The following is an 8,688-nucleotide window of genomic DNA, read 5'->3' on the forward strand; positions in this document are numbered from 1 at the left end:
TCACCCCTCCCTGACACCCTCCCTTGCCAAATGTTAAGACCAGCCAAACCCGCTGTGCCAGTTGGGTATCCCTATGTCCCCCCTCCCCACCCTCTCTCTTTGTCTCAGTGTCTCCAGGGAGGCCCAGCCTGAGGGCGGGTGTGTAGGCCTGCTCAAGTGGGAGAACAGGACACCCCAATCCCTGGTCCATCTTCTCTCCTCCTGCTTCCTGGGTGGCTCCTCACTAACAGCATCTATGTCTTCATGGACTCATGCTTCCGCCCTGGCCCTCAGTCCCCAAAAACCTGCTCTACCAACCCCCTCCTTCCAGCTCTGTTTCCTTCCACTGGCAGCCATCCCTCGTGCGGCTCTGCAAAGCACCTGTCCTGTGCCTGGTACTGTTCTGAGCACTGGGATACAAGAAGGAGAAGAAATTAAAATAAGCAAGGCTTGGTGCATGCCTCCAATCCTAGTATTGAAAAAGCTGAGGCAGGAGGATTGCTACAAGTTCCAGGCCAGCCAGGGTTGCAAAGAAAGACTTGGTTTCAAAAAGGGTGGGGGGGGGAGGGCTGGAGAGATGGTTCAACTGTTAAAGGCACTTGCTTGCAAAGCCTGAAAGCCTAACAGCCCAGATTTGATTCCTCAGTGCCCACATAAAGTCAGATGCACAAAGTGGCACATACATCTGGAGTTCATTTGCAGTGTCAGAAGGCCCTGGCATGCCCATACTCACTCTCTCTCTCAAGTAAGTAAATAAAAATATTTTTTAAGCTGGGCGTGGTGGCACATGCCTTTAATCCCAGCATTTGGGAGGCAGAGGTAGGAAGATCACTGTGAGTTCAAGCCCACCCTGAGACTACAAAGTGAATTCCAGGTCAGCCTGGGCTAGAGTGAGACCCTACCTCAAAAAACCAAAAAAAAAAAAAAATTTTTTTTTTAAAGCTGGGTGTGGTGGCGCACACCTTTAATCCCAGAATTTGGGAGGCAGAGGTAGGAGGATCATTGTGAGTTCAACGCCACCACTGGACTACAGTGAAACCCTACCTAAAAAAAAAAAAAAAAAAAAAAAGAGCTGGGAAGATGGTTTAGTGGTTAAAGGCACTTGCTTAAAAGCCTACTGTCCAGGGTTCAACTCCCCAGTAACCACGTAAAGTCAGATGCGAAGCAGTACATGAGTCTATAAACTTGTGGGCCAGCTAGTCTGACATTTCTCTGCAGTCTGACAGTTCATATGCATCAGTAAGAGATCCTGCCTCAGTGGCGGTGGAGCCCTATGGTGCATACAGGCACACACACACACACACACACACACACACACACACACACACACAAATAAATACAAATTTTAAAAAAGAAGAGCCAGGGCTGGAGAGATGGCTTAGCGGTTAAGCGCTTGCCTGTGAAGCCTAAGGACCCCGGTTCGAGGCTCGGTTCCCCAGGTCCCACGTTAGCCAGATGCACAAGGGGGCGCACGCGTCTGGAGTTCGTTTGCAGAGGCTGGAAGCCCTGGTGCGCTCATTCTCTCTCTCTCCCTCTATCTGTCTTTCTCTCTGTGTCTGTCACTCTCAAATAAATAAATAAAAATTTAAAAAAATAATAAAAAAGAAGAGCCAATGCACGTGCACATGCCCAAATAAATAAATTTAAAAACCAAGCCCTGTCGTCGCTGCCGCCTCTGCCACTCCTTCCTCCGCCGCTGACCCAGTGGGCATCATGAACCCCAACCTGCACAAGGAGCGGGCCTCCACCGTGTGCAACCCAGAGTTGATCACACACATTTTGGATGGCAGCCCCGAGAACATCTGGCATTGCCGAGAGATCAAGAACTTGATTCTCAACAGCCCAGATTTCCAGCACGAGGACTGTAAGTAACATCCTTACTTGCAGCCAGCCTTACGAAGTGGCTGTCAAGAACAGTGCCACCATGGTGAAGAAGATGAGAGAGTGTGGCACCTCAGACCTGACGAAATCATGTGCCTTTGGATCTTCACCTGAGCGTGTTCCTGCCCACCGCAGAGCAGCAGGACACTTCTTCATGCCAGCCTGGAATTTGGATTCGGAGATCACTGGCACTTATGCCCAGACAGAGGTGGGTCATGGAACTCACCTCTGGGGCTTGGAAACTACTGCCGCATATGACCCCAAAGCCCAAGAGTTCCTTAACAGTCCTACCGTGACCTCCGTTAAGTGGTGGTCTGGAAGGCTCGGCAAGACTTCCGACCATGCAGTAGTTCTTGCCCGGTTCATCGTCAGGTAAAGAACTGTGGTCTGCTCTCTTCATTGTACCTAATTTGTGTTTGTGAAATTGAGACTCACAAGCCCTTGCCAGGTATTACTCTTGGGAATATTGATCCCAAATTTGGTTACGAAGAGATAGATAACGGCTTCCTGAAAATGGGCAGTTACCATATTCCCAGAGAAAACATGATGCTGAAATATGCCCAGGTGTGAAGCCTGACGGCACCTTTGTGAAACTCCTGAATAACAAGGTGACCTTCGGGGCCTTGGTGTTCGACAGGCCCTACTTTGCGGGAGAAGCAGCTCAGTCTTTGTCCAAGACACGCACCATTGCCATCCGATACAGCGCCGTGAAGTGCCGGTCTGAAATCAAGCCAGGTGAACCAGAACCACAGATTTTGGATTTTCAAACCCAGCAGCATAAACTCCTCCTGCTCCAGGCCACAGCCTATGACTTCCAGTTTGTGGGGAAATGCATGAAAGACATCTATTATGGAATTAATGAGGACATTAACCAAGGGGACCTGAGCCGCCTGAGCTTCATGCCCTCATCGCCGGGCTAAAGGCTTCCACCACCTGGATAGTAAGCGCTGGTATGGAGAATGTCACATGGCTTCTGGTGGCCATGGCTATTCTCATAGCAGTGGTATTCCAACTATTTACACCATGTTCACCCCGGCCTGCACCTTCAAGGGAGAAAAAACTGTCATGATGTGACAGTTGGCCAGGTTTTTTTAATGAAAAGCTACGCTCAGGGAAGTTGGTGTCCCAACTGAATGACCTTCCCAATCTCTGTATCCACAACCCAGACTCTGTGGACCCGGTTTGAGCAAGTGAGGCTCATTGCCACTTTGTGGTAGTAAAGCTCTTCCTTGAAAAAGTGCCCAAAATTCAAGATAAAGCAGTCCAAGCTATCTTAAGAAATTTGTGTTTCTTACATACTTTGCGTGGAGTCAGCCAGCACTCCAATGACTCAGGTGAGTCAGCGCGGGCAGGAACTGCGTGCTGTGATCCGGCCCAGCGCTGTTGTGTTTGCTGATACCTTGGGGATCGGATGCTTGGCTCTGTTCTCAGCCGCTGTGCTGGCAATGTGCATGAAAACTTAAGTTTGAGTGGCTCCACGGATCTTTCCACAAGCACCTGAAGCCCCTGCAGTCCAAGCTCTGAAATGTCACAAGGACGAGTTTAATCTGCTTCAGAGAACAACAGAAGCTCTGTTTGATGCACAAATCTGCAAGGGATTTTCATCATATTCATAATGCAAAATAATGCATTTTTTCTCTTTGTGCAAATGAAAACTGAACAGATTTCAGAGATTAAATGATAATAAATCAATGTGTTTTAAGTGCAATTAACACTGCATTAGACTTGTTAAGCATTTAGAAAAAACTTCTTAGCTGGGCATGGCGGCACATGTCTTTAATCCCAGCACTTGGGAGGCAGAGGTAGGGGGATCCCCGAGAGTTCAAGGCTACCTTGAGAATACATAATGAATTGCAGGTCAGCATGAGCAAGAGCGAAACCCTACCTTGAAAAACCAAACAACAACAACAACAAAACCTTCAGAGCTGCAGTTTAATTTCATTTGTGATGCTGCTAATCCCACTAGGCCATGACTTTTGATAATTAACAGAATTTAACTATTAAGTACTTATGTCCCATTTAAATTGCTAATCACTGGCTATGTGTTTTTATTTTTATCTTTTTCTCTCTCTCATATTTTGGCTATGAATTTTTAAACAAAAGTATTTTGCTAAATGACCTGCCACTGCAACCATAGGACCTGGCTAGAAAGTAGACCTGATGAAGAGTTGGGGACAAGACATAGAAACCCAAGTGTGAATGTGTCTGCTTGGCACGTTTTCTGCCTGCATCCCTCCTGAGCAGATGGGTTGCTCCTGACTAACCTTCATATGCATGTTTTACCACATGTCTTTCAGGATAAGGACTAGTTATCCACTTCCAGGATTTCTAAACTGTTACTAGCACTGGGACTCCTGTGGTCTCCAAGTGCATACATAGTTAAACATGGCATCTGCACGTGGCTTTGGGCTATAGCTGGACCTCAGTCGGTGCTGTTTGATTTCCCTAGGAAAAGGGCAAAGACAATAATTGTTCTTTTAGAGCCAGTATAAGGAGTCCTAAGGATAACACTCCAGTCATTGTGGTCATAGTAAGTTGATTTCCTGAGACAATCTAGATTTTAAATACTCTGCCATCTTGGCATATGCCATTAAAAGGCTTGGTGTTTGCCAAAGTGTTGGGCATTAAAAAGATAAAAACATTACTTGGGGGCTGGAGAGATGGCTTAGCGGTTAAGCGCTTGCCTGTGAAGCTTAAGGACCCCGGTTCAAGGCTCGGTTCTCCTGGACCCACGTTAGCCAGATGCACAAGGGGGCGCACGCGTCTGGAGTTCGTTTGCAGTGGCTGGAGGCCCTGGAGCGCCCATTCTCTCTCTATATATATCTGCCTCTTTCTCTCTCTGTCTGTCGCTCTCAAATAAATAAGTAAAAATAAACAAAAAAATTAAAAAAAAACAACATTGCTTGGATCACCTCTTACACCCAGAGCACACAAAAACCCTTTGCTACCCATGTGTTCTGATTTTTGGTTCAGAAAATGTAATCATTGAAGCCATGACTGGAGAACACGTGGTGGCTGCATACATTTGGCTTCTTTCTGTTGAGGGTCTGTACTAGCTTTGCTTGCATTGCTAAATGGCCCTTCCAGTCTAATTTACACATAATTCTGTTTAAAGGTTGAAAATAAACCTTGTTTTGGTCTATTTTTTTTTTGAGACCAAGTCTGAGAATGTAGCCCAGGCTAGCCTGGAACTTGCTATATAGTCAAGAATAACCTTGAACTCTTTTTAAAAAAAATTTTAATTGACAACTTCCATAATTGTAGACAATAATCCATGGTAATCCCCTCCCTCCCCCCACTTTCCCCTTTGAAACTTCACTCTCCATCACATCCCCTCCCCCTCAATCAGTCTCTTTTTTATTTTGATGTCATGATCTTTTCCTCCTGTTATGATGGTCTTGTGTAGGTAGTGTCAGGCACTGTGAGGTCATAGATATCCAGTTCATTTTGTGTCTGGAGGAGCACATTGTAAGGAATCCTACCCTTCCTTTGGCTCTTACATTCTTTCTGCTACCTCTTCTGCAATGGACCCTGAGCTTTGAAAGGTGTGATAGAGATATTGCAATGCTGAGCACCCTTCTATCACTTCTTCTCAGCACCATGGTGCCTTCTGAGTCATCCCAAGGTCACTGCCATTTGAAAAGAGAAGGTTCTCTATCAAACGTGAGATTAGCATTAATATATGGGTATGAACATTAAGAGAAGTGCTTAAGAAAAAAAAAAAAGAGAAGTGCTTACTGGTCAGTTTGATGAGCATAATATATGCATTAAGCCAGACACCAGAAGGTGTTACGCCCATAGGGCTCATGACTACCCTGTCATAGGTTTTCATTATCAGGAATGTATTTCCTCCATGAAGTGGGCCTCCAATCAAATTAGAGGGTGGTTGGTTTTCCCCATAACAGACATGCCACTGTTGCACCTCTTGGTTCACTTGGCCTTGCTGACCAAACTTAAGGCTTCTGGTGTCCACTGTTGTTTATCTCCACAGGTGATTTCTCTCTCTCCCATTGAACTGCATGCAGAATAGCTTTTTCCAGCTTTCTGTCAGCTGTTCAACAGAGATGAGATTTTCAGCTCAGTTCCAGAAGGATTTCTCAGTGACCTTCCTCTCCAAATATGTGGAATCTTCAGCAATACCTTTTTTTTTTTTTTTTTTTTTTTTTGAGGTAGGGTCTCACTCTGGCCCAGGCTGACCTAGAATTCACTATGTAGTCTCAGGGTGGCCTCAAATTCAGGGCAATCCTCCTACCTCTGCCTCCCAAGTGCAGGAATTAAAGGCGTGCGCCACCACACCCAGCAGCAATAGGGTTTAACATCTACTCCTGATGGGAAACCAAGAGCCTTGGCAATAGCCTGTAATGTTTTGGGGACACTGGGATCCTCCCTGACCAATAATTCACTGGAAGTTATCCCATCACTGGCACTGAGAATTTTCTACTAATTGTTTATGGCTTCTGGAAGCACCATTGTCCAAAAAAGTAGGTTTCCATATGACTTATTAATACCATCTTAGATTTTTATTAATCCTCCCCCCACCTTTCCTTTACTCAATCTCTTCCCCTGATCTCACTTAGGCCTTTCCACCCCCATTAATCTATTTCCTATTTACATATATTTATTATCATCTCCTTAAGTCCTCCCCTCTCCTCCCTCCCTTATATCCCCTTTCTAGCTTACTGATATCTGCTATCAAGTTTTATTCCAACTCACATATGAGACCAAACATTTGTAGTTAGGATCCACATATAAGAGAGATTCTCGGGCTGGAGAGATGGCTTAGCTTTTAAGTGCTTGCCTGTGAAGCCTAAGGACCCCGGTTCAAGGCTCGTTTCCCCAGGTCCCACGTTAGCCAGATGCACAAGGGGGCGCACGCGTCTGGAGTTCGTTTGCAGAGGCTGGAAGCCCTGGCGTGCCCACTCTCTCTCTCTTCCTCTATCTGTCTTTCTCTCTGTGTCTGTCGCTCTCAAATAAATAAAATACTTTTAAAAAAAAAAGAGAGAATATCTTTTCTATCTGCTTCTTTCTCTATTTCTCTCTGAAATAAATCAATTAATTAGAGCCGGGCGTAGTGGTGCATGCCTTTAAATCCCCGCATTTGAGAGGCAGAGGTAGGAGAGGTAGGAGGATCTCTGAGAGTTTGAGGTTACCCTGAGACTATATAGTGAATTCCAGGACAGCCTGAGCTAGAGTGAGAACCTACCTCAAAAAAAAAGGGGGGGGGGCAAAACATATATGCACACACATGCACACACACACACCCATAAATGTTTTTTATTTTTAATTTTTGATTTATTTATTTGAGAGCAACAGACAGAGAAAGAGGCAGATAGAGAGAGAGAGAATGGGTGTGCCAGGACCTCCAGCCACTGTAAATGAACTCCAGATGCATGTGTCACCTTGTGCATCTGGCTTACATGGGTCTTGGGGAATCGAGCCTTGAACTGTAGTCCTTAGGCTTCACAGGCAAGTGCTTAATTGCTAAGCCATCTCTCCAGCCCATTTTTTTTTAAGAGACAGGAAGATCTTGAAGTGTAGGCAAACCTGACTACATTGCAAAATTCTGTCTGAAAAAAAGAAAAAAAAATCCAGGCCTGGCAGGAAGAGATTTATTAAAGGGGAAAGCTGAAGTACAAAAGAAGGAGGTGTGTCAGGGCGTGGTGGTGCACGCCTTTAAACGCAGTACTTGGGAGGCACAGGTAAGAGGATGGCTATGAGTTTGAGGCCACCCTGAGACTATATAGTGAATTCAAGATCAGCCTGGGCTAGAGCAAGACCCTACCTGGAAAAACAACAACAAAGAAAAGGGCTGGAGGGATGGCTTAGCTGTTAAGGCATTTGCCTACAAAGCCAAAGGACCCAGGTTCTATTCCCTAGGACCCACCTTAGCCAGATACACAAGGTAGCACATGCATCTGGAGTTCATTTGCAGTGGCTGGAGGCCCTGGGACACCCATTCTCTCTCTCTGTCAAATCAATAAATAAAAATATTTTTAAAAAGAAAGAAAAACTATTAGTATATGGTCCCACTGCCTTGATGACTATAGGTGGTCATTCTGTGAGGGAAATGAGTAATATAATACAAGGGAAAAAATAAGGCAGGGTGGAAATGGGAGGCTTTGGGCCCAGTGTTCTAAACCAAGTGCTGATATCTGACCTGCCTCTGAGGAACAAGGGAAGGAGCGGGCATTTGGGATGGAGGAGCACCAAGGGAGGGAGGGTGGTGGAGCAGAGTCACCCAATGGGCAAAACAGGAAGTCAGTTGCCCCCCAACATCCAGCTCTCTTTCCTCCATGTCCTAGGTGTTGGCTATCTCACCACAGGCCGAAGCTGACACACCTTGTGGATGCTCATTCTGGCACATACCCAGGGCACCCCTGTCATACCAAGACACAGTCACAGTTTTATTATATTGCCTGACTTGCTGGTGGCACATCCTCAGTGCCTGGCCAAGAAATCCCCCAACTGCTTGTTAATCATTGAGAAGCCTACTGAGGTCACCCCCAGTTCACAGAGGTGAAGTTCACACAGTAATAACCTCTATGGCAGCACTGTAGCTCCAACAGGAGCAGTGAACAAGGCTCAAGAGGAAAATACTGGGCACAGGACCCTAGTCCCCACCCAGCGCTGGACATCTATTTTATTTATTTATTATTTATGAGAGAGAGAGAGAGAAAGAGAGAGAATGGACACACCAAGGCCTCCAGCTGCTGTAAGCGACCTCCAAACATATGTGCCACCTTATGACTCTGGCTTACATGGGTCCTGGGAATCGAACCTGGGTCCTCTGGCTTTTTAGCAAGCACCTTAACCATTAAGGCATCTCTC

The 8,688-nt window shown here is 45.9% G+C and overlaps 1 pseudogene; it reads left to right on the plus strand.

Annotated features, from left to right (window-relative positions):
* The first annotated feature begins 1,692 nt into the window (after positions 1 to 1,692).
* On the plus strand, positions 1,693 to 3,384 carry LOC101609262 (annotated as a pseudogene).
* The last annotated feature ends 5,304 nt before the right edge of the window (positions 3,385 to 8,688 follow it).

The sequence above is a fragment of the Jaculus jaculus genome, chromosome 14, assembly GCF_020740685.1.
Source record: "Jaculus jaculus isolate mJacJac1 chromosome 14, mJacJac1.mat.Y.cur, whole genome shotgun sequence".
Classification (NCBI taxonomy): Eukaryota; Metazoa; Chordata; class Mammalia; order Rodentia; family Dipodidae; genus Jaculus; species Jaculus jaculus.